A 27,379-nucleotide genomic window follows, 5' to 3' on the forward strand; every position below is an offset into this window, starting at 1 on the left:
TATCATAAAATCTTGGTTCAATTTAAAATTTTCATAACTTTCGTTCTGTAATCAGTAAGAGAATTAAGGAATTAATTAATCTGTGAAGAAAACAGAAGCTTGATACCCCTGTTTTATTCTTGTCAGTCAGAAATTTATTCATCGTCAATTAACATCCACTTTTCCATGCTGGCATGGATCAGACAAAAACTGTTAATGCAAATAGATGCCCTTTCTGTTGCCACCCGTCACACAGTATCAAAACAAGAGCACAAACAAACACACATATGCCTGCATTAATTTTTCTTTTTTTTAATTAAATAATCACAACTTTATTTTATTGTGAAAATGTAAAGACTAATGTTTACTCAACTAATCATTAACCAATAGATTACTTACTGGTTAAAATGACTAACACGATTCAGAATATAATTGTAAATCAGTTGAAAAATGTACTTATCAAACTTCAGAATTGCATGACAGCTGTGTAATGTGTAATGAAGGTGGACATATTGAAAATAAACAGTCTCAAGAATGAATCTATTTAAAAATCTAACAAATTCTTTTGCTTATCCTTTTCACAGCAGATAAATTCTACCATTTATAGAAACATATACACAAACTTAACATCGACTCTGCATTTGAACAGCAGCAACAGCAACAGCAGCAGCAGCAACAGCAGCAGCAAGTGGTGGTGTAGCGGGGTGTAGGAGGTGCAAACAGTGCAAATGCAAGAACATAAATTATACACAGATTCAAACATACTAACTACATAAGTATGTGAATATATGATTCACACATACTAACTGCATATATATGTATTTGTGTGAATAGTATGTGTATATGTATCATCCATATGTATTTGTACATGCATATATGTATGTATATGTGTATATGACTGTGTGTATGTGCATGTATCTCATTTACACTTAGTAAATTACTCGACTTCATACTTGAAGTACCGTGGCGCTAAGAGGTCATCCAAATCTAGAAACCATTTATGATGATGATGAGGATGATGTTGAAGTAGCAAACTGGTTTAGATGGCAAACTAGCAGAGTCATTAGAGGATTGGATAGAATGCTTTATGGTGTTTGATCCTACTCTACGAGCTCTGAGTTTAAATGCTTCCAAAGTCATCTTTGCCTTTCATTTTTTTGGGGAGTTATTTAAAAAATAATCAGGGCAAGTGTCTTCTACTGTAGCCTCGGGGCGACCAAAGCCTTGTGAGTGGATTTGGTAGACAGAAACTGAAAGAAGCCCGTCGTATATGTATATATATATGTGTGTGTGTGTGTGTGTGTGTCTGTCCCCACCAACATTGCTTGACAACCGATGGTGGTGTGTTTACGTCCCCATAACTTAGCGGTTCGGCAAAAGAGACCGATAGAAAGAGTACTAGGCTTCCAAAGAATAAGTCCTGGGGTCAATTTGCTCGACTAAAGCCGGTGCTCCAGCATGGCCGCAGTCAAATGACTGAAACAAGTAAAAGAGTAAAAGAGAGTAATCCAAAGTGGGGGGGGATCATGAAACTGTAGGAAAGTCAAGCTGCATGCTTTGCAGTATTTATTCTGGCTCCGTGTGTTATGAGTTCCTATCTTGTCAATATTTAAACCATCACCCAGTTTAACACCACCACGTTGCACCTTGGGTGTCATTAGCAGAGTCCATTCTGTTGTAAGCATTCAAGTCAGATCTTCTGCTTGGGGGATACCCTTTTCTTTACCTCCCAACAGTCTCAAAGGCTTTGTAAAAAGGCATGGGCACTGCCTTTCCTACTGACCCACCCAAAGAAGGAGTGGGAGGAATTGCAAATACAAGCACATTTTTACATCTGTAAGTAATCTATGTACATAGAACTCACTACTCATATTGACTCCAATAATGATACTCCAGGTTAGTCTTGATTAATTAAGCCCAAACCACCCCTTCTTGTAGATCAAAAATCATACTGTCCAATACGTCTTTGCTTTTAAGTCAGTAAAATGAGAGATATGATTTGAAGCAAATGTAGTAGCTATTTCTAGCAGATCAAGCAACTGCACAGAGGCTCCATCAGGTTGCATGTATGACAACATCCAAAGCACATAGCCACCCAATTTTTTTGGTTTTTTTTGGCATTGAGTGACTCACTTCAACCTCTGGTCCACACATTGTTTTCTTCACTGCCTTTTTTCTACTGCTGCTACAGTGGACTCCACACTCGCCTAATGCCACCACCATCATCCCCCAGGGCAAACTCATTCACTCATCTCTCCTCTTTCCATCATCAATGTTATGTCTCCCTCTAAAGCAGCAAGCAGCAGAACCGTTAGCATGCCAGGTGAAATGCTTAGTAGTATTTCATCTGTCTTTACGTTCTGTGATTTCAAATTCTGCCGAGGTCAACTTTGCCTTCCATCCTTTCAGAGTCAATAAAATAAGTACCAGTAATGCGGTGGCCTGGCAGAAACGTTAGCACACCGGGCGAAATGCTTAGTGGTATTTCATCCGTCTTTATGTTCTGAGTTCAAATTCTGCTGAGGTCAATTTTGCCTTTCATCCTTTCGGGGTCGATAAATTAAATACCAGTTGCATACTGGGGTCGATCTAATCGACTGCCCCCCCCCCAAATTTTACGCCTTGTAGAAAAGAATAAAATAAGCACCAGTTGAGCACAGAAGTCAATTTAATCAATTTTGCCCCTCCCACAAAACTGCTGGCTTTGTGCCAAAATTTAAAACCATTATTATCTCTCCGTCTTTTTTGATCCCTACATTAATCATAATGCAAGATCCTTTCTCTTTTGTAGAACATCCATCATATGGAATTCTCTCACTATCCATGTTTTTCCTGCAGTCATCAGCTTACATAAAATGAATAATATTCTTCAAAAAAAGAACACTATTCATATTTCAGGGGCAGCAAAGGTCAAACAATTAGGAAAAAGAAGTGACCTAAATCTAAGAGTAGATTTCTACAACACTTCATATTAACTGCATTGCCTCCACCCACCAATAAAACAAAATGTCATACTCTCCCTACCAACTGGACATAAGAGATCACTGATCCAATCAACGCTCCTTTTAATCTATGAACCACAAAAACAAAGATAGGAGATAAACAAACAAAAGAGAATTGTAAGATAACAGTTTCCTTGAAAACAGTCCTTCTAATACTTGACTGAACAGCACACTAAGATTATCAACAACAATAAAACAAAAACCAAACACTTGACATAAAAAAGAAACAAAAACGAAAATAAAATGTTCCATCGAGGATTTGGGTTACACCACTATTTAAACAATAGCAGACAATTTGATTACAAAATATATCATGTCTATTTTATCTATCACCCAACTTTTTATTTTAACTGCAGCAAGAACTGAAAATGTAAATTCTTTCATTTCAAGCTGGGCGGCATTTTGGCTTTTATATATAATATATATATATACAATATAAATAATATGAATAACAGCTCAGCTACTAGGAAAGGCTGAAACAGCTAAGACTTTACTCCCTGGAGCGAAGGCGGGAGAGGTATGCAGTAATATATATCTGGAAAATCCTGGAAGGAATTGTGCCAAATTTGGGCATTGAAAGCTATACAAATGCCAGAACGGGTCAACACTGCACAGTGCCAAAGATCTCAGCAATGCCATTGCGCTTCAAAACCAGTTACTGCAACAGCTTGGGTTTCAGGGGCCCACAGCTTTTTAATATTCTCCCAAAGAGCCTGAAGAACCTGCACAAAATAGATGTAGGCATTTTTATATCAAGGCTGGACCTCTTCCTGTCGAGAGTCCCAGATGAACCTACATCACGGCAAGAAGTGCAAATGAGGTTAGCTATATCGAACTCCAGTCTACACCAAGTGCCACATATTAGAGGAGGATCTTAGTAATAATAGTGTAGCAAAACGACAGTGCTCCAGCATGGCCACAGCTCTTAGCTGAAACTACCAAAAATTTTATCAGTAGCTTATTTATGCTGGCAGCGAAGAATTCTGGAGAGCAAGAAGTGATGAAATAATGGAAGGCTGTTTTTGCATCTTCTTCAGATTTGAAGTTTTTCTTTGCAAAATATTGTCTAATGCCTGGAAAACATGATAGTCAGTTGGTGCAAGGTCTGGTGAACATGGTGGATGACAGAGTACTTCCAAGTTCAGTTCCTGTAACTTGTGTAGTGCTCTGTGCAATATGTAGTCAAGTATTATCTTACAAGAGAATTGGCCTGTCTCTATTGACCAATCTTGGTTGTTTAATTGCAAGATCACTCATCATTTCATCTAACTGGTTGATGCATACACCTGCTGTAATTGACTTACCAGGTCTCATGAAACTGTAGTGGATGACACCAGTACTGGACCACCAAACAGACACCATTAGCTTTTTTTGGTGAATATTCTCTTTTGGATTGTGTTTTGGCACTTCGTCTCTATCCAATCACCATGCAGAATGCTTGCTATTGTTGAAAAGAATCCGTTTTCATCACATGTAACAATGTGATGCAGAAATGGTTCGCTTTTATACTATGACAGTAAAGAACAGCAAGTTTCAAGACAACATGTCATTTGATGCTCATTCAGTTTGTGCAGTACCCACTTGTTCAGCTTCTTTACCTTGCCAATTTGGTTCAGATGGTCCAATACAGTTGGAATCAAAACATCAAACTTTGCTGCTAACTCACGCAGTTTACAGTTTCCAGCTCATCATTATCCACCTTGGTCTCAGGTCTACCATGGGGTTGATTTTCAAGAGTGAAGTCACCAGACCGCAACTTCTCAAACCATCGATGTACAGTGCGCTCATTCGCCACATCTTCAAACATCTCATTGAGCTGTCTGGGATGCATTGGTTCCACAACAGAGCTCATATTCATAAACAACACGAATTTATGCTCTATCCATGGGTTCACAAAAATTGATTTACAGGAGAAAACTCACAATATAATCAGACACCAAGAAATGCATTTCGAAAAGTGATGATATAACTCTTCAATGTTGTAAAACAGGGAATTGTTAGGATAAAACAGAGTTAACAACTGTCAAACTTGGTGCACAAGAAAATCGGACATTTCATTCTTAATGACCTGATTATATATATATATATATATATATATATATATATATATATATATATGAAAATGCAGAAGCATATATCTGCTTGCAAGACTGAGTAATGTGGAGCTGAATTAATTTATCAAATATTTACTAATCCAACATGTGTTGAGTACTACATTCTTCTGGTTGTTCACTTACCTGTGCATGTGTGTGTGTGTGTGTCTGCTATTAGACATTGAAATTTCTACTTCCTGACCAATTCATCAACTGCCAGAATACATTTGCTATGCTCCCAATGTTAGATTTTTTGTTTGTTTGTTTATTTTAACCCCCTTCAATACCAACCTGCCTCAGACAGCCCCTATAAACTTCTTGTTTAAAATGGTATGAATTAAAACCTTCCATCACATTTTTATGTTAATATGTTCCAAATGTCAACTTAATAATTTCAAAGTTATTTTATTAAATTCGTCATTATTTTCAAAAGTAATTGAAACAAAGGCAGTGTATTTCAACAGAAATATGGTTGGTGAAAGAATTAGTATAAAATGTACTTAACCATTCAACATTTAATCCAGCCATATCTGGCCCAAATAGTCTACTTATTTTATGTTTAAACTGACCAGATCCAACTTCTCACAGCTACCCTATAATGTCATTCTAAAGATATACAAAAATATACAAACATCGATGCCAGGGCCGCCTGACTGGACCCCATGCCAGTGGCACATAAAAAGTACCATTCGAACGTGGCCGATGCCAGTACCCCGACTGGCTCCTGTGCCGGTGGCACATAAAAAGCACCCACTACACTCTCAGAGTGGTTGGCGCTAGGAAGGGCATCCAGCTGTAGAAACATTACCAGATCAGATTGGTGCCTGGTGCAGTCACTGGCTCTCCAGACCACAGTCAAACCGTTCAACCCATGCCAGCATGGAAAACGGGCGTTAAACGATGATGATGATGCCATTGAAATCTCGTAACAACAAGGTAATGCATGATTAATTCAAATTCAAAATAATGTGAATAAATAAGCAATTCATTTGACAAAGAAATCTGAATGCTAAAGGAGTAAATGTTTCATTTTTGAGGGTGTGTGTGTGTGTGTGTGCGTGCGTGCGTGCGTGCGTGCGTGCGTGCGTGTGTGCGTGTGTGTGTGTGTGTGTGTGTGTGTGTGTGTGTGTATGTGTGTGTGTGTGTGTGTGTGTGTGTGTGTGTGTGTGTGTGTGTGTGTGTGCATATGCATGGGTAGTAAAAATTAAAAGAATCCATGAAGCATACAAATACAAAGTTTGTGCTTAGGTCTGGATTCCATGTTGCATGGGGAGTGAACCATGACTGGATAGAAGAAGAGTCTTTCACCAGTAAGATTCCCACAATATTTAGTACCTGACCACATGTAATGGTACAGAGTCACATAGAACTAAGTGACATTTCAAAGATACAGCAGACATACCGGATATGGACTCACAAATATTTAGATGATAGTCAGTCAAATACTTTCTCTCTTCAAACACACTACCTCTTCATGTGTAGGGGGAGTGACAGAGAAAGGGGAGGAGAGAGGGAACATGGAAAGGTAGAAGGGGAGGGCAAAGAAGAGAGAGAACAAGAAGGATACAATGGCCTGCAAATATTGTGTGCATGTGCACGTTAGTGTGTGTGTGTGTGTGTGTGTGTGTGTGTGTGTGTGTGTGTGTGTGTGTGTGTGTGTGTGTGTGTGTGTGTGTGTTTTATACCTGCTGGTACATATTTTATTTTCGAAAATAAAGATATCAGGAAAGCTATTTATTCGAATGCTAACATCACACAGTTCATTAGACAGAAATTAATTACGTCTGCAACACTAATTGGTCTAAAGTCCAATAGTTAAAGTGAAAGCAGTGGGGGTGGGAATCACATGATCAGAGACAAAGGTGGTGGGGGCGGACACTCTTTGGTAAAGAAGGTGCATAAAGATATTAACCTTCAAATGACTTTCAATATCTTGCTTTTCAGATATGTTTATTCAATAGAATATCAAAGTTCACTTTTGCCTTACAAATGGAGACTGTAATGTTTCGGCTCTGTCAATAATGGAGCGATAGTGTCAGATTACAAGGAAATAAGTTCAATTACAGTTAGTATTTATAGGGCTATAGTGAGATGGTATTATTTGATAACATGTAAATTATCTTTCCCTAATGAAATCAAACACTACTTTGGAATGCAGCAAACAAACCTCAGAGAAATCAAAGCAGCACTATCATAGAATGCCAAAAATGCAATCAGTGGATTCAATGCAGATTTCAGCACAATATGGCAGCCATTGTGTAAAATATAGAAAATATTAAAAAAAACAGATTAAATATCCACTAAATTCGATAGATATTTGTATCATTGGACTGTGGCCTTATTGTAGCTCAACCACTATTACACCACACACCACTCTGCTCTTTTGAAACGGATGACCTTATGTGAGATCGAGATATAAATGTAATCTTTGTTAACATACCGCTTAAGTGAAACCCCACATCAGAGAAAAAAAGGAGAACCCAACTGACTGGCATAAAGTTGTTCACAGACATGTTCCAGCCACTGGCCCCACAAGCAAGTTGTCTTCTTACTCTGCCTTTTACTTTGCAAGTTGTCTCCTTACTCTGCCGAAACATTGTGTTAAACAACAAACAAGATGAGGACAAATATCCGTCAAATATAAATAATGTAAATAATAATAATAGTTTCAAATTTTGCCACAAAAGCAGCAGTTTGGGGGGAGGGGGGGAGTCAATTACATTGACCCCAGTGTTCAACTGGTACTTATTTTAACGACCTTGAAAGGATGAAAGGCAAAGTCGACCTCGGCAGAATTTGAACTCAAAGGCAGCGAGCTGGCAGAATTGTTAGCACGCCGGGCGAAATGCTTAGCAGTATTTCGTCTGCCGTTAGGTTCTGAGTTCAGATTTTGCCGAGGTCGACTTTGCCTTTCATCCTTTCAGGGTCGATAAATTAAGTACCAGTTACGCACTGGAGGTTGATGTAATCGACTTAATCCCTTTGTCTGTCCTTGTTTGTCCCCTCTATGTTTAGCCGCTTGTGGGTAATAAAGAAATAAGAATTTGAACTCAGAACAAAGCGTTGGGCAAAATTCCACTAAGCATTTCGTCCAGCATGCTAACAATTCTGCCAACTTGCTGTCTTAATAATAATAATAATAAATCTAATATGGTGTTGCAGCCACTCTAATATATATTTTAGATTGCAAAAATAAAAAAGGAGTGGTGGTGGTCAAGCAACAGATAAACCTGCTTTCCCCTATTCACTCCCACTACTAGTCCATTTGTGTTGTATCTTGCCACCACTTCTTGTCTCCTCTATCAGCACTACAACGGCTACTCTTAAACCTTTAGCATTTAAACTAGCCATATCTGGCCTAAATATTCTATCTGTTTTATGTTGAAAGTGGCCAGCTCCAGCCTCTCACACCTACTCTACAATGTTATTCTAAAAATAAACCCAAAAATAAACAATTGCATGATCGAAATCTCAAAGCTAAAAAAAAAAAGATAACACATGATTAATTCAAAACGTGAATAAGCATTACATGAGACAGAGAAATTTGAATTATATAGCACTCCTGTACAGACATGGCCATTACAATTGCATTTGCTCTAGTTGCCAAGATTGTTGTGTCACATATCTAAACTCCATACTCAGTGACCAGACTTATGAGTTAACAACAACAAAATCTTTAAATTAAGAACATTAAAAATCTGTTTAGGAGAAATATAAGCTTCAAGTTCATGTTGGTTGGTTCATGTCCCCATAACTAACAGTTCAACAAAGAGAGACTGATATAATAGGTACTACCAGCCTTAAAATGTACTGGGGCTGATTTGTTCCACAAGACCTTGCAATGCAATGCTCCAGCATGGCCATGGTCCAATGACTGAAACAAGTAAAAGATAAAAAAAAACCTTTAAGTTCAAACCCAGCCCAGAGATTTGTTACATTCAGGAATATGACATGTATAAATGGACAGGGATGTTGGCATTCCGTCGCTTACGACGTCGAGGGTTCCAGTTGATCTGATCAACAGAAAAGCCTGCTCGTGAAATTAACATGCAAGTGGCTGAGTATTCCACAGACACGTGTACCCTTAACGTAGTTCTCGGGGATATTCAGCGTGACACAGTGTGACAAGGCTGACCCTTTGAATAACAGGCACAACAGAAACAGGAAGAAAGAGTGAGAGAAAGTTGTGGTGAAAGAGTACAGCAGGGTTCGCCACCATCCCCTGCCGGAGCCTTGTGGAGCTTTAGGTGTTTTCGCTCAATAAACACTCACAACGCCCGGTCTGGGAATCAAAACCGCGATCCTATGACCGCGAGTCCGCTGCCCTAACCACTGGGCCATTGCGCCTGCACTAAATGGCCAGGGAATAGGTGAAACAAAGCACAACATAAAACAGAGAAACATGAGTAAAAGTGCTGTTAACTATTCAGTTGTGATGTAGAAGTTGTTACTGAGCTACATGTTTTGCTCATGAGCTCAATACGATGATAATGAATTTTCAAGTCATGACCATGTGTCATGACTTGAAGTATATAAACATGATAACCTACATCCTTTTGGCCTGTGCCATATACAAAATTGATAAATGCATATATAATAGCGTGTACGAGTAGTATATATATTATATATTAATATAGGTGTGTGTGTGTGTGTGTGTGTGTGTGTGTGCACGCATATTTAAAATCACATACACACCACATAATACATGTACGAGTGGTTGTATATATTTACATGATTTAATCAAAATGCAAACCAAATTACACAGAAAGCTTGTTAGTCTCATTATCATAAGCATAACTAATGACTTTTGCTACTTCCTTACCTATTAATAGTACATACTTATTCATTCACACACAATTTTATATGCACACACACACACACACACACAAATGTATACTGTATAAACATATAAAACAAGGAACACACACATATATACACTGTCACAAAGTCAAGAACAAACAGAATGAAAGCAGTCCATCATATACGCATACACAAATGGATACAAATACATATACATGCATGCATGCATTACCTAAACTCCTTTGACTTACTCACGCATATGCAAAGGCACAAATAGAAGTTACATTAGTTCTACACACACACAACTTTCAACTCCAAAGACCAGCTTATAGCTTACAGTGAAGGGCACTTCAATTAACAAGGCACCAGACATATTACGTAATATCTCACTTCCTTTCTATAAACTGTTACTAGAGAGAGAAGGGATAAAGTACAGAAAAATGAAATACCCAAATTAACATGCCACCACCACCACCACCACCAGCAATCAGAATTAACCTCAAGCCATCAAAGGAGCCTAAATGTGGACACTAAATCTGCTAGAAACTGTGGTTAAGTCTCCTATAAAATACACTTGGAAAACTTTTAAAAACAAACACAATGAATATGTAATTCTATATTTCGATAAAATAAACAAAAAAACATCATGGTTAGAATGTCTAAATTTCCTTCAATTTATATCCTAAAAGAGCAAAATATATTGGATAATATAGGCTGAAGTAAATAATTTTAATTTGCTAAGACTTTTTATTATTTTAACCATCTCTCTCTTGGGGCTTCTTAAAAATTACTGCATAGGTTTACTTTAAAAGAATGAAGCAAGCATGGAAAGTGGACATTAAAATTATGATAATTATAATGAATGTTGACCATGCAATCTTTATAATGCATGACAATGTCAATGCTATAACAATCACTAGATTAAAGATAACACTGATGTACATAAACATACTTAATATATTTCAACAGATTTAAATGTGAATATGCTAATCACGGTCATATTTCATCTTTAGAGAATGCCTTTGCCTTTCAAACAACGTGCTGAGACCCCCTTCGGTCATGACTGACCATGGGATTTCACCTAGAAAGTTACCTTCCCAGGCACAAGTCCGAGCAAGGTTGTTTATGGAAGACCACCAGTCGCCCATGCATATCAGCCTCCTCTATCCACACCACTGATGTTATCCAAGGGAAAGGCAAATGCCGATACAGCTTGGCACCTGTGACGTCGCAACTCATTTCTACAGCTGAGTGAACTGGAGCAACGTGAAATAAAGTGTCTTGCTCAAGAACACAACACGCAGCCCAGTCCGGGATTCGAACTCACAACCTCGCGATCATAAGCCAGACGCTCTAACCACTGAGCCATGTGCCTTCACTTCAAACAATGTATGTTTAGAATAAAGATAGCTTGCAAATTAATTATCCCAAGATTTACATACTCTTTTACTCTTTTACTTGTTTCTGTCATTTGACTGCGGCCATGCTAGAGCACCGCCTTTAGACGAGCAAATCGACCCCAGGACTTATTCTTTGGAAGCCTAGTACTTATTCTATCAGTCTCTTTTGCCGAACCGCTAAGTTACGGGGATGTAAACACACCAGCATCAGTTGTCAAGCGATGTTGGGGGACAAACACATACACACACATATATACATATATATACATATATACGACGGGCTTCTTTCAGTTTCCATCTACCAAATCCACTCACAAGGCTTTGGTTGGCCCGAGGCTATAGTAGAAGACACTTGCCCAAGGTGTCACGCAGTGGGACAGAACCCAGAACCATGTGGTCGGTAAGCAAGCTACTTACCACACAGCCACTCCTAAATTATTTTAGTAAGTCCAGATTTATAAGTAATTAACAAAATCAATGTACATATATTTCCAGCTAAGTTAAGAGACTTACAAAAAATTTTTTCCAATAAAAGTGCTGAACACTACTGAAAAACATTGCTTTTTATGAAAAAGTTCCCTATTTCTGAGTGTATCCAAAACAATAAAACTTTAAGGCTCCAACTCTGGGACATTCTAAGTGCAGAAATTCAATCTAAAATAATGTCAGATAAAATACCTCATGGTATTTATTTCAACTTTTTGTGCTCTTTGTACAAATTCCATCAAGATCAACTTTGCTTTTTATCTTTTTGAGGGTATATTTTTAAAATGTATTAACCCAGAGCAGCAGATTAGTTGAACTGTAGGAACATTGGATTAGATACTTTGTGATATTTGTTCTGACCCTTTGCCTTCTGAGCTAAAATCCCACTGTGGCTTACTCGGTTAAAAGACTTAATCCATTGTTCAGTTTAACCCCACCATATAGCATCCAAATCTACCTCAAATTATACACTACAGTCTTAAAAGCAAAAGCAGATGCTGAATAACAGATTCTTAGATATCCTGGAGTGGAGGCGCAATGGCCCAGTGGTTAGGGCAGCGGACTCATGGTCATAGGATCGCGGTTTCGATTCCCAGACCGAGCGTTGTTTATTGAGAGAAAACACCTAAAGCTCAACGAGGCTCTGGCAGGGGATGGTGGTGAACCCTGCTGTACTCTTTCACCACAACTTTCTCTCACTCTTACTTCCTGTTTCTGTTGTGCCTGTAATTCAAAGGGTCGGCCTTGTCACACTGTGTCACGCTGAATATCCCCGAGAACTATGTTAAAGGTACACGTGTCTGTGGAGTGCTCAGCCACTTGCACGTTAATTTCACAAGCAGGCTGTTCTGGAACCCTCGACGCCGTAAGCAACAGAGTGCCAACAAGAAGATATCCTGGAAAAGACAAGAGAATCGTAGCCGGAATGCATTTCATCACAGGTTTGCTCAATTGGGAATGGCCTGGGGTTAAACAACAATAAAAACAATAAATATATAAGTTTAGAGTTATTTCATTAAATCCCTCTAAAATCTTAATTATATCAGAAATTAATTAAAACACTTAGGCAGTTTTACTCATTAGAAATTCAGTCATGCAAAGATTAAAAGAACAGCGAGAAAGTAGGGTTCTTTTATGTGTGTTTATTTTAAATTTAAAATCACCCAGATCGTGAAAGTACAACTGACCCAAGTCCCTCATCTCAAGAAGGAAACAACTTGTGAACTATCACCTTTAATGCCTTCGTTAACTCCTTCCATGCCCATGCCATAGAACTCACCTCTACCACCTCCACCAGCTCTCTCAACTTCTTGGACATCTCAATTTCTGTTGAACACCAATCTCTCTCCACTGTTGTCTTTTACAAACTCACTGATTCCCATTTCTACGTAAATTTCACTTCATCGCACCCCATTCACATTGAACTGGCTACCCCCTACTCACAATTCTTCTGCATCTACTGCTAATATGGTGAAGTCAGAGTTTAAAGACCAGTCATACCATAAAGTCCATTTCTTTCTACAATGATTATATATATATATATATATATATATATATATATATATATATATATATATATATATATATATAATAAAGTAAAGTTGTGGAATACCGTACGAGTGGAAATATATATGAAAGAAGGTTTGAAAATGCACTTATTTTTTTTTAAATATTTATTTACTTAACCGGTTTCACTTTTTTAGAAAAAGATTATCAAAAGTCTTTGAGAATAATAAAAAATGTTAAAAAACAGTCTGAGTATTAAAATGCATATATACATTCTTTGATGATAAAATATATTTAAAGTATAAAGCTTTGTATGAACTTTGTAGTGTTACATACTGATTGTCACACATTTTCTGATATTAAGGTGAAATTGTTAAAAACAGTGTTAAAAACAGTGTATGAAAATACACATATGGAAAAATACATATACATATTCTCATACATATTCTTTGACAATCGAATAAAATTGAGAAGGAACTGACCTGGCCTTTTTCTCTTGTGTATATTGAAGGAATGTTTTATGTCTCTTAAGACAGTAAAACATTCCTTCAATATACACAAGAGAAAAAGGCCAGGTCAGTTCCTTCTCAATTTTATTCGATTGTCAAAGAATATGTATGAGAATATGTATATGTATATGTATTTTTCCATATGTGTATTTTCATACACTGTTTTTAACAATTTCACCTTAATATCAGAAAATGTGTGACAATCAGTATGTAACACTACAAAGTTCATACAAAGCTTTATACTTTAAATATATTTTATCATCAAAGAATGTATATATGCATTTTAATACTCAGACTGTTTTTTAACATTTTTTATTATTCTCAAAGACTTTTGATAATCTTTTTCTAAAAAAGTGAAACCGGTTAAGTAAATAAATATTTTTAAAAAAATAAGTGCATTTTCAAACCTTCTTTCATATATATATATATATATATATATATAGTGTATTGTTCAGTGATGGTAAGGTCAACAAAAAAAAAGTACTCCATCTAGTGAGATAAATATTTTTTAATGAACACAATGTTTTTATGTGCTCAAATTCTCATCGCATGAAACTAATAGTTGCACATAAGAACATATACTGTGTTTATTAAATTTATATATATATATATATATATATATATACTCTTTTACTTGTTTCAGTCATTTGACTGCAGCCATGCTGGAGCACCGCCTTTAGTTGAGCAAATCAACCCCAGGATTTATTCTTTGGAAGCCTAGTATTTATTCTATCAGTCTCTTTTACCGAACTGCTAAGTTACGGGGACGTAAACACACCAGAATCGGTTGTCAAGCGATGCTGTGGGGGACAAACACAGACACACAAACATATACATACATATATATATATATATATATATATATATATATACATATATACGACAGGCTTCTTTCAGTTTCCATCTACCAAATCCACTTACAAGGCTTTGGTCAGCCCGAGGCTATAGTAGAAGACACTTGCCCAAGGTGCCACGCAGAGGGAATGAACCTGGAACCATGTGGTTGGTAAGCAAGCTACTTACCACCAGGAAAGAAGGCAGTTCCCATGACCTTTCTCAGAGCCTGCAAGACTGGTAAAAGGTAGGGATGAAGGCATCCTCAAAATCGGGATCGGCCCTGAATGCTTGCGAAAGAGTGGATGTTGCCAAGAACACCTAAAGTGCCAGGTGGTGATATTAAACTAGGCAACATGTTGTGTAACACCCAAATAAGCCATGGTGGGATTTGAACTCAGAATGCAAAGAACCAGAACATGTATCACAAGGTATCCAATCAGACGCTGTTACCGTTCCACCAGTCCATAGCCTTGGATTGGTACTTTTGTTTTTCATCGACTCTGAAAGGATGAAAGGCAAAGTTGACCCCGGTAGGATTTGAACTCAGAACAGCAAGAATCAGAACAAATGCAGCAAGACATTTTGTCTAACATTCTAATGAATCTGACAGCAATCATGCGATTACCACTGACCATACTGCCTGCTGTTTACTCAATTCATCACCAAAGCAATCTTTCCTTACCCTTCACTGTCAACCCTGCTACTCAACCCCTCCAGCATAACATTGCACAACGCTCCAGTCTTCTCCAAACTGACCCTGCTAGCTCTCACTTCTCTCCAGAACACACACTCCTGTCAACAATAATTCTGGGTGGTTTTCTAGTCCAGTTACTTCACTTCTCGCCATATGGTCTGGAACCTAGCCTATCCACACACACACACACACACACACACACAGACACACACACACACACACACACACATATATATAAGATTTTTTGAAAGTTGCATTCCCTCGCTTTCGGTAAATATGTGCTTATTTTTTGGTAGTTTTGACTTATTTAGTCCCTCTAAGCGTGAGGCATTACTATATAGTAATGCCCTTATATAAATTATATATACATATATATATATATATATATATATATATTTCAAATTTATAGAAAAACAAAGACAGGTGTGGGAACAACAAGCAAGTGTATTAGTTTGACGCTCATACTACACACACACACACACATTGCCATCTGTGTGCATAATCTTGTGCCTTCAGCTGGCACCAATTGCATTTTTACATTTCATGACTTTTGGCCCAACTTATACTTAAATACAGTGTGTGTGTGTGTGTGTGTAAACATCAAAATTGTCATGGCTGGAGGTGTGTCCAACTAAGATTATTTATGGATAATGTTTACTTATTCTTCCTAACATAAATAACCACAACATCAACACACATATACACATACAGAAAAATACACACACATATTCACCTAAGGTCATGTTATGTTAGTCAGAGGGAGGTGGGGGTTAGGAATCTGCAGGCAGGCAAACAAGAAGTGTGAAATCTCAGGCATTACACACAAAATTAAGGTCGGAAACTGAAGAGGCTGATGTGAAATAGATGAACTATTACAGTAAATTGCAAACCACACACGTACACATGCGTATCTTTTAACTTGTACTGGCTTCAGTCATTGGACTGCAGCCATACTGGGGCACTGCCTTAAAGGGTTTATTGAACAAATCAAGCCCAGTGCTTTTTTTTTTTATGGCTGATACTTATTCTGATAGTCCCTTTTGCTAAACTGCTAAGTTTAAACAGACATAAAATTACCAATATTAGTAGTCAGGTAGTCATGGGGGCACAAACGTGCATGCATGCACACACGCACAACAATTTTTTTCAGTTTGTATCTACCAATTCCTTTCACAAAACTTTGGTCAGCTTGACCAATATATATATATATATATATATATATATATTATTGTGTCTATCCTTATTATTTATACTCGTATCGGTTGTATCTAAGGCGGTCAATTGGAAAGTTTGTTAGAGCATGGAATAGAATATGTCGTGATATTTGATCTGATTGTGGTCTGAGAATCAAATTCAGTTGAGACCTACTTTGCCTTTCAACCTTTCAAGTTCAGTAAATAAACAAACAGGATTGGCCCAGCTTTCTCTCCCTCCAGCTGTTACATTCTGATGTTCTGGTAAGTCAATGGCAGGAAGGTTCAGAGGATGTCAGTGTCTGCTTGTGACCATGTAGGCACCTAAAACAATTAGCATTAGAAAAATGGTGCATGCTTCTCAGTCATACTTGCTTGTGAGTAACAGCTGATACTTATATCAATTAGAAACAGACAAACAGATGTATTATAAAGATTCCAAATTTTGTGAGATAATATCACCAATAAACACAAAATACATAATCGATAAGTACTTGTTTTCTTCGCACTGGAAGGACAAAAGGTAAATTTGACCACAAGAAGAACTCAGAACACACACAAAAAAAAGAAAAAAAATCATAGTTAAATACTAGGTGGCATTTTGTGCAAAGATCTACTTCTTCAGCAAATATACCACTCCCAAATAATATGATTGATTGATTGATTGATTGAGATAGATAGAGATATAGAGATAGATATAGAAATAGATAGATATAGAGATAGATAGAGATATAGAGATAGATAGAGATAAATAGATATAGAGATAGATAGATAGATAGATAGATAGATAGATAGATAGATACAGATAGATATGTTTCTTTATTGGCCACATAGGGCTGAACACAGAGGGGACAAAATACAAAGTAGAGCTTTTCTTTTTGGGAAGAGAAGGAAAAAAAAGAAAAAAGAGTGGGCGTAGAAATTCGATCAAAAGGGATCGTGTATCACAGAAATGTCATAGTGTAAGGAGGGGAAACAGATTAGGTTTATCTGTGGAAAAAAAAGCCTACGGAAAAAACCACAGTAACCTCGGGCAATAATGTCATGCAAAAAAACGCATGACAGTAAGTGACTCTTTTTTCCCTACTTTTTGGGGGTTCATAGGATTATGCACAAGGTGGCTTCATCATTCACATGCCATCCTTGCTACATTCACTCATTTTTTGAAACATTCACTAGACAAAACTTCCCTCTCTACTCTCATCTTCCTCTTCAAGTGATACTTAAAGAAGTTGATGAGAGATTCACCAGAGAGGAAAGTGTTTGTCTCTAGACCTTTCAGATGCATCCACCGTACACATTCTTTCACCATAGCCACAGGTACGATGAAAATGGCTCTTCCTTCCTATTTCAAGGAAGGAGGCGTGACAATATTCACAATAGACTCGGTTGATAAACCGACTCATCCCACACGCGATAGCAGTCGTTTGATATAGGCCCACAGGTCAGAAATGGTTGGACACTATACAAGTGCATGCAGAACGGTTTCATCGCTCTGACTGCATCTCGGGCAGGTCAGCCCTGTGTTTTTTGAGCCGTGACTGTAGAGCTTATCCCGAACGGGTAGCACTTCTCGATAGCCCTGCCAGGCCAGGGATCTCTGGAAGTTATCCATAGGTCTTGGCCCGAGATCATCGTCGTACCTCCCCTCCACTAATCCTCTATAGAATGCTTTGGTTGTGTTGACATTGCTCAAGGTCGACCCGAGACGGCATAGTTGCTCAAGAGCAACACAACACTCGCGGTGCCATTCGCCCTTCCTCGGCCTCTTTTTGATCCACGACTGCAGTTTGGTCATGGAGACGAGCTGTGGGAAAGCGCACCTCACAAACGGCAACCACACCTGTTCACCGTCGTCTACGTAGAGCCGGAGATGTTGCAGTCTCAGTGCGTGTCTGCACATCATCAACCATGGCATGCCCAGCCCTCCTTTTAATGGGTGTTGGCAGCAAACAGATCGCCTCGCGGATCGCAAACGGCAGCACCAAAGAAAGTAATAAACAGTCAAAGAAAAATTTATTATATTTATAGATGGAAGACTAACATAAAAATAGAAGGGCAATGGAATGTAATGTGAAACTTGCATAAGTGTAAGAGCTTTCTTTGAAGGTAGTTCTGCTATGACAGTGAGTGATAACGTGCTGATCATAAAATGGATAATAGCTGACTGAATGGCTTCTTGCTTTACCAATGCCAGTAATTGGAAGTCATACCACGAGCAGATCGTTAATGCTCATTGACTTCATTTATTGTTCTGTGATAGTTCTGTCTGAATAACTATTTCTTACCAGTGCGTGTAAGCAAGTGAATCTCAGTGTCTATGTTAAAGAGTCATCGCAAGCTTGAGTCAGTGAATGAGTGAAAATAGTGCAATTTCAGTTGAAGATGAACCCATACTCTCTCTTTTACTCTTTTACTTGTTTCAGTCATTTGACTGTGGCCATGCTGGAGCACCGCCTTTAGTCAAGAAAATCGACCCCAGGACTTATTTTTGTAAGCCTAGTACTTATTCTATCGGTCACTTTTTGCCGAACCGCTAAGTTACAGGGACGTAAACACACCACCATCAGTTGTCAAGCGATGGTGGGGGGACAAACACAAACACACATTTATATATATATATATATATAAGAATTTAAGGATTGGAGAAAACGCATGTTATAATTGCATACTTTATTCCTACATATGTTTCAAAGGATTACAACCTGTGTGATCCATAGGGATCTTTGATATTAAAATTGTAACCTTCTCATCAGGGAAAGCATGGGAATCATCTTAAAGTATGCAATTATAACATGCGTTTTCTCCAATCCTTAAATTCTTAAATATACTCAAATACCCAAAAATTCAAGGAGTTCCTGCCTTAAAAACAGGAACTAAACCACAGTTATTTTGTGTTCTTTGCTACATTGGTTTCTATTAACCCATTTATTCTATCAGAAGAATTTTTATTCATTAAGATAGAAGAAATACACATAATTATATATATATATATATATATATATATATATATATACGACAGGCTTCTTTCAGTTTCCGTCTACCAAATCCACTCACAAGGCTTTGGTCGGCCTGAAGCTATAGTAGAAGACACTTGCCCAAGGTGCCACGCAGTGGGTCTGAACCTGGAACCACGTGGTTGGTAAGCAAGCTACTTACCACACAGTCATTCCTGTGCCTATATTTGTTATTTTTCAAAAAAATTTTCATTTTGGTACCAGTATTTCTGAATATCTGTAAGAACTTAATAAATTAGGAATTTTTATTATTTTTAAAATAAGATTGAGGGCCACCAGAAGGATGCTTGAGAGATACATGTGTCTCTGAAAGACATGGTTGAGGACTACTGGCACAGAGGGAAAAGAGGGTAAAAGTTAGATAGAGAATTAATGACACATGTTTTAACAAAATTTTGCAGTGATAGGTTTTTGATGGAGTAGATTGTGATTAAGTTGGTAAAATTTTTAAAAAATAAGATTTATTGCAAATATACAAATGAGATATTTGTTTTATTTAATTTTATGCTAAAGTAATATATAATTCTGTTTTGAAAATTAGCATTCATTTCACCATTTTGTATAAACATCAAGAAATTCAATAAAAGCTGAAAATTCTTCAAGGTGGTGCCCCAGCAAGGCTGTCGTCTAATGACTGAAACAAGTAAAATAAAAAGATTATAATGATTGCATGTATGCCATATTTCCTGATATTACCCATGGTGGAAAAAGTGTACTTTCAAAGTTAACCATCATATGATGAATAACATGCTAGAGTATATATATATATATATATATATATATATATATATATATCAACATTTAGATATATATCTATGATGATGATAGATATTTGTGAGTATACACACACACACTTTCTTCAGTTCCCTAACTGATCTCTTTCAGATGTTGCTGAAATTCCAATTGGCCTACTTCCTCTACTGCTGCCACACCACAACACTACACATCAAAAGACATCAACTCCAGCAACACTACAACATGGCACAACTCTTATAACAATGATCACCACAATCAGCTCTCTCTCCCTTTTTATCATGTGACCTACAAGCACCTAAGCATGTAAATTTAGTTTTCTATTAATGCAAATATTAAGGTGATGAGCTGATAGAATTGTCAGCACATTGAACAAAATGCTTAGTGCCATTTCTTCCACTTTTACATTCTCGATTCAAATTCTGCCAATTTCTGCTTTGCCTTTTCATCCTTTCATGGTTGATAAAATAACTACCCACTGAACACTGGAGTTGATGTAATCAACAAGCCTCCTCCACCAAAATTTTAGTCCTTGTGCCTACAGTAAAAAGAATGTGTGTGCGCATGTGTGTGAAATGTGTCACTGAGTATGGATAGCTGCACACACATTTTTTTAATATTTAATAGTCAAGATAGAAGGCAGTGCCCATGACCCTTCATGGACCATCTGAGACTGGTGGGAGAGCAAAATCCTGAACCAGGTAACTGATGCTCTGACATCAGTTGGAAAAGTCATCATGGTCCAAGACAGTTCTTATTTGGAGTTACTACCCACCTTGGTTGGTTGAGGACCACATCTCGCTCAAGTTTCATTTCTGGTATGATTTCTACAAAGTGGATGCTCTATCATCAACCACTTTACAGGACACAACGAGTGCCTTGTAACATACATGGTGCCAACTGTGGAGGGCTTGTTATGCCCCCAGCAAAGCAAAGATTCCTCTCTATGCTATATTGTCTTCATCATCTATGTGTGTGTGTGTGTGTGCATGCGCGTGTACATACATTCACACACATATATTCATGTATGTTGGTTTCTTCTCTCATACTTTAACCCCTAATCTCCTAGTATAACATTGCTTCCCTCTCTATTGGAGCCCCTCTCAGCCAAAGGGGATCTTAGTCCTGAAAGGTGCATGATGTCCTCAGTAATGCAAGGGCAAAAAACAAAAAAGCGCCTAGTACATGCTGTAAATTAGTTGGCATGAGGAAAAGCATCCAGCCAAAGAAACCCTACCAAAGCAGACACTGAAGCACAATGCAGTCTTTGGAACTGTCAATCCTATCAAACAGTCCAACCTGGGTCACCACAGAACACTGACAATAAATGATAATAAGGATGATAGTATGTGCATGACATTTTTACACACACACGCAATACATAAATATCTATCACCCATACACACACACACACACACACAGACCACACACACACACATAATATATGTGTGTGTGTGTGTGTATGTATATATATATATATATATATATATATATATATATATATATATATATATATAGATGTATATATATATATATATGATGGCTGCCCCCTCGTTATTGAGTATGGCCATTGCATGAAGCTTAACTTAACGGTGCTGTGATCGAATGCGACTTTTTAGCCCAGCCAAAGATCTACAATGTCTTGCACAGAGTTGGCATCCAAAACCTTTCCTGGCAATAGCAGGCTGTTGTTGTAATTGGGCTCCATGTACCTTTGCGTGTCGTTTAACTCCTCCTGCTGAATCACACTCCCTTCCACATGCCTGACAGACAGGATTAGTATGGTGTGTAGCATCATCACCAGCGGCCTGGTAGTCAATCATCGGTCTTGCTTTATGACTACAAAGATGCCTCATGAGTCCAGCTTTACTGAGGCACGGTCTTGCACAGACACTGCATGTCAGTGTGTGTGTATATATACACACACACACATACACGCATATGTATATATGGCAGTGGGACCCTGTTATGTCCCAATTACTGCTGTCATCTTTCATAAAGCAATAATAGCCATGAAGTAGGTGCAACCAAAAACAGAAGATTTTGATCACCACCATTATCAACAACAACTAGAATAATGAGTGAGCCTCTAAGAGGTCATTCATCCTGCTAGTGATAGCAGCCAAATCTCTATCAAACCACATCCTGCTTTCTTAGAAATAAAGCACGTAACTTATTGCAGTCCTAGATAAACAAAATGGGATTGTGATGGACGGAATGTTTTTAATCTTAATGCTGCCTAATCTAAATAAAAGACAACAAGAATAGACTATTTGCAAATGAATAAAACTTGAAAATTCAGAAATGGAGAGAGTGACATAGTGGGGGTGAAATAGGGTGGGGGGTGTCAGACTGACATCACAGGGAGAAGGTCTACAGAGTAAACTCCACATACATATAAATATATACATAAACACATGCAGTAAATACACAGTACAATACACACACACACACTCAAATATTTATATACACATTCACATAAAACATGCACATGTATACCCATACAAAAACAAATGTAGTTACTTAGTGTGGTTAACTATGTTTGTATAAATTTGTTATGCTGTGTGTGTGTGAGTTTGGTATGTGTTTGTGTCTGTGAAGTAGTTATATATATATAAAATATATATTTTATATATATATATATATATATGGGTGGCTGATTGCATGGTTGGGGAAATGGAAGTCTGTAGCAAAAGAGCAGTTTCCTAAAATAGGAAGAAAAAAACATGTTGAGCAGTTTCTCCCATTAGTATGTGTGAGATACAGTGTCCATACATGGGCGTTTGTTTCCAACAAGATAAAAAAAAAAAATCTGTTGAGTAGGGTAAATTCCTTAAGTGCCTTCAAACAGAGAAAACACTCCACAAAAAAAAAAAAAATCAACTAAGACCAAAAGATTTTGGATGGTTATTATTATTGTTATTATTATTGTTATTATTATTAACGCAATTGTAGCAAGTGATCAGAACAACAGTTAAGACTTATTCTTTCACTATAATAAAGTATTCGGTAAGAGCAGTGATAGTATACACATACATCTACACACACACACACACACACAATATATATATATATGCACTTAAAGACACACTCATATACATATGCATACACATGCACACACAGTTGTACATAAAATTATTTACACATATTTGCATACAGGAGTAGGCGCAGGAGTGGCTGTGTGGTAAGTAGCTTGCTTACCAACCCCATGGTTCTGGGTTCAGTCCCACTGTGTGGCACCTTGGGCAAGTGTCTTCAACAATAGCCTCGGGCCGACCAAAGCCTTGTGAGTGGATTTGGTAAACAGAAACTGAAAGAAGCCCGTCGTATATATATATATATATATTTATATATATATGTATACGTATATATATATGTGTGTGTGTTTGTGTGTCTGTGTTTGTTCCCCCACAACATCGCTGGGAGAGAGATTTTAATAATATTGCTCAAAAGATTTTGTAATTTTGTTGAAATATATAAGCTAAAGAAGTTTATGATGATGATGACGAAGATGATGATGACGACAGTGACAATGATAATCCAAGTGGTTAAGTATCTGCAGTAACAAATTAAATTCTCTGTCGGATTTTGGTATATATGTCTATGTTCTGAGATCAAACCCTGCCAGGGTTACTGACTTTGCCTTTAATAATTCCAGAATTAATAAAATAGATTCAGTATTGGGGTCTCCCTCTGTTGATGAGGTACCACTTCAGGAACTACGAAGAACGGCACCAATTTGTCTGCAGGTATACACAAGACTTCATCCTCCAGGTTGAATGTTGGGTTTATACAGGGTTAGCAACCTAGCCATATTGGAAATATTTCTTGTCATGAAAACACTAACTTATGACCATCAGGTTGTGAGTTCGAATCCCGGACCAGGCTGCATGTTGTGTTCTTGAGCAAGGCACTTTATTTCACGTTGCTCCAGTTCACTCAGCTGTAGAAATGAGTTGCGACATCAATGGTGCCAAGCTGTATCGACCTTTGCCTTTCCCTTGGATAACATCAGCGGCATGGAGAGATGAGTTTGGTATGCATGGGCAACTGCTGGTCTTCCATAAACAACCATGCCCGGACTTGTGCCTCAGAGGGTAAGTTTCTAGGTGCAATCCTATGGTCATTCGGGACTGAAGGAAGTCTCCGATATATATGATATATACACACAAATTGGTTTAAAATCTATGCCCTTGGTAACTCTGGATACCCAACACCTTGGGCTCTTGATACCGAGAAACTCTTCCCACACACCAACACTCATTACATCTATAAACCTTAAAGATTATATATGAGATACACACACACACACACACACACACACACACACACACACACACACACACACACACACACACACACACACACACACACACACACACACACACACACACTTCAAAGACCTTGCCATATCCGAAAGATAGTGCATACAATACAACAAAACTCTACAGAGTTTGAACACAGATCTCTATATCATAAGTTAGCCCTAGGGTATGGAAAAAATTCACAAAAAATGAAAACAAAAAAAAATACTTAGAAAAATATGAGGAGAATAAGTTAGAAAATTATATTATATCACTTCATATACACACACACACAGATTATATATATATATATATATATATATATATATATATGAACATGATAGTGTAACCCGTTTTTCAAAATTTTTAATTTTTTAGTTACCATCCTCATGTTTTTCTATAGCTAAGCTGACATTTAGACAACACAAACATGTGGTCATCTATGGGGGTAGAGTGAATAGGATGAGTGTTAACTTACCTAGTAAGAGTTAAAGTAGGCAGTAGTATCTGGTTAGCTCAGAAATAATGAGAGATAAATGACATGGTGGTTTGAAGAGGAGAATCTACCTTCTACCACTAAAAAGAAATGAAAATTTATCCCCACTAGAGACAAAGGGTTTGAAATCTATGCCCTTGGTAACTCTGGATATCCAACACCTTGGGCTCTTGATACTGAGAAACTCTTCCCACACACCAATACTCATTATTTCTATAAACCTTGAGGTGACAAGCTGGCAAAATCGTTAGCATGCTGCAGAAAATGCTTAGTGGCATTTCATGTCTTTAAGTCTTGCGTTCAAATTCTGCTGAGGTCAATTTCACCTTTCATTCTTTCAAAGTCAATGAAATAAGTACCAGTTGATCACTGGAGTGATGTAATTGACTAGCCCCTGCGCCTTCTATATTTCAGGCCTTGTGCCTATCGTAGAAAGGATTATTTCTATAAACTTTGACAGACAAACCTCCCTACTTTATTTTTTTCATCCAAAATCCCATTTCAAGGTATATTATCTAAACTCAAATTCCAACTTCAGCTGCAATACTTTTAAACCTATATATTATTTATATTTAAATTTTATTTTATTTACATTTTTAAATTATATATCTTTTGCTTCTTTTATTTTTCAACTGGTTTCAGTCATTTGATTGTGGCCATGCTGGAGCACTGCCTTTAGTCAAACAAATAGGCCCCACGACTTATTCTTTGTAAGCCTAGTACTTATTCTATAAGACACTTTTTGCTGAACAGCTAAGTTATGGAGACGTAAACACACCAACAATGGTCATCAAGCGATGGCGGGGGGACAAATACAGACACACAAATATATACATAAATATATATGTATATATATATATATATATATATATATATATATAAAACATACAACATGCTTCTTTCAGTTTCCGTCTACCAAATCCACTCACAAGACTTTGGTCAGCTCGAGGCTATAGCAGAAGACATTTGCCCGAGGTGCCATGCAGCGGGACTGAACCCGGAACCATGTGGTTGGGATGCAAGCTATTTACCACACAGCCTTGCCTGTGCCTATATATATATATATATATATATATATTTATTTATTATTTATATTTAAATCTTATTTATATTTTTAAATCACATCTGTCTTAGGAAAAATATTACCTTGTTTGGAAACATGCGAGGGTTGGTGACAGGAAAGGTGTCTGACTATAGAAAATCCACCTTGACAAATTTCATCTGACCCATGAAACCATGGAAAAGAGGCCATTACATTATGATGATAATGACAATTTTCTAATGTTAAATATGTTCAACAGGTTATCATGGTTAAACTTATTGAAGCATAAAGTTACAAACCCTCATTACTGGGTCAAGGACCACATCTCTGCTTATTTATTCAATATATAGAATATATACAATGTTTCATTTCATAACGTGTGTGTGTGTGTGTGTGTGTGTGTGTTTATATATATGCTTATATATATATATATATATATATATATATATATATATATATATATACACACACACACACACTTGTTAATATACATTATGAAAAGAAACATTTTACAGGATACATCCAAAGTTAAAATTTATTTTTGAGCGATTTAGTATATATATTCACGGGAACATAGTAATTCATCTACCTGAAAACACACACACACACACACACACACACACACACACACACACAGAGTTTGTTTTTCTTCGTTATTTACAGGTGAGTGAGTGTGGAATTTGTTTTCTTTTGTTGAGTAAAGTGTTAGTATGAAGCTTAGCTACCAACTATCCTTTACACAAAACCACCACTACCCCCCCACCACCACCAAAAATACCTATGCCACAAGTAGTTGTTTTCTTTTTCACTTTAATTTTGACACACATACACACACTATATATATATATATATATATATATATATATATATAAGCGTTTGCCTGACAGAGATGTATTATACAGACACAAATAGTATTTAGAAATGAAGTTCTAGTTAGTTACATTAGATCTCCATGTTATATCTTTAAAAAAAAACATTTGTATATCAATGCATATATGTATGTAAATGTATGTGTGAATGCATGCAATCTTCCTCTTTGTATTTGAATTCTTCATATTAAGAAGAAACCGCCTTCTAACATAAAAAAAAAGTCCTATTACTGGAATTCAGAATAACAATAGCAACAAGACATGGGGTTTTTTTTTGGGGGGGGGGGGTACTTACAGGTTAATATTTGCAGAGTATGAACTAGCAGGTCACACTTTCTTTACATGGAAACACTAGTTTTTTGAGATTGTCACTAAACATTTACTAACATATCCCAGTGC

General features: G+C 37.2%; 1 protein-coding gene across 14 annotated transcripts in view; it reads right to left on the bottom strand.

Moving 5' to 3' along the window:
• LOC106881609 (uncharacterized) overlaps window positions 1-27,379 on the bottom strand; it is a 254,873-nt gene that overhangs the window by 209,243 nt on the left and 18,251 nt on the right. The gene's annotated exons all lie outside the window — the stretch shown is intronic.

This window comes from Octopus bimaculoides, chromosome 11 (assembly GCF_046866305.1).
Source record: "Octopus bimaculoides isolate indiv1 chromosome 11, ASM4686630v1, whole genome shotgun sequence".
Classification (NCBI taxonomy): domain Eukaryota; kingdom Metazoa; phylum Mollusca; class Cephalopoda; order Octopoda; family Octopodidae; genus Octopus; species Octopus bimaculoides.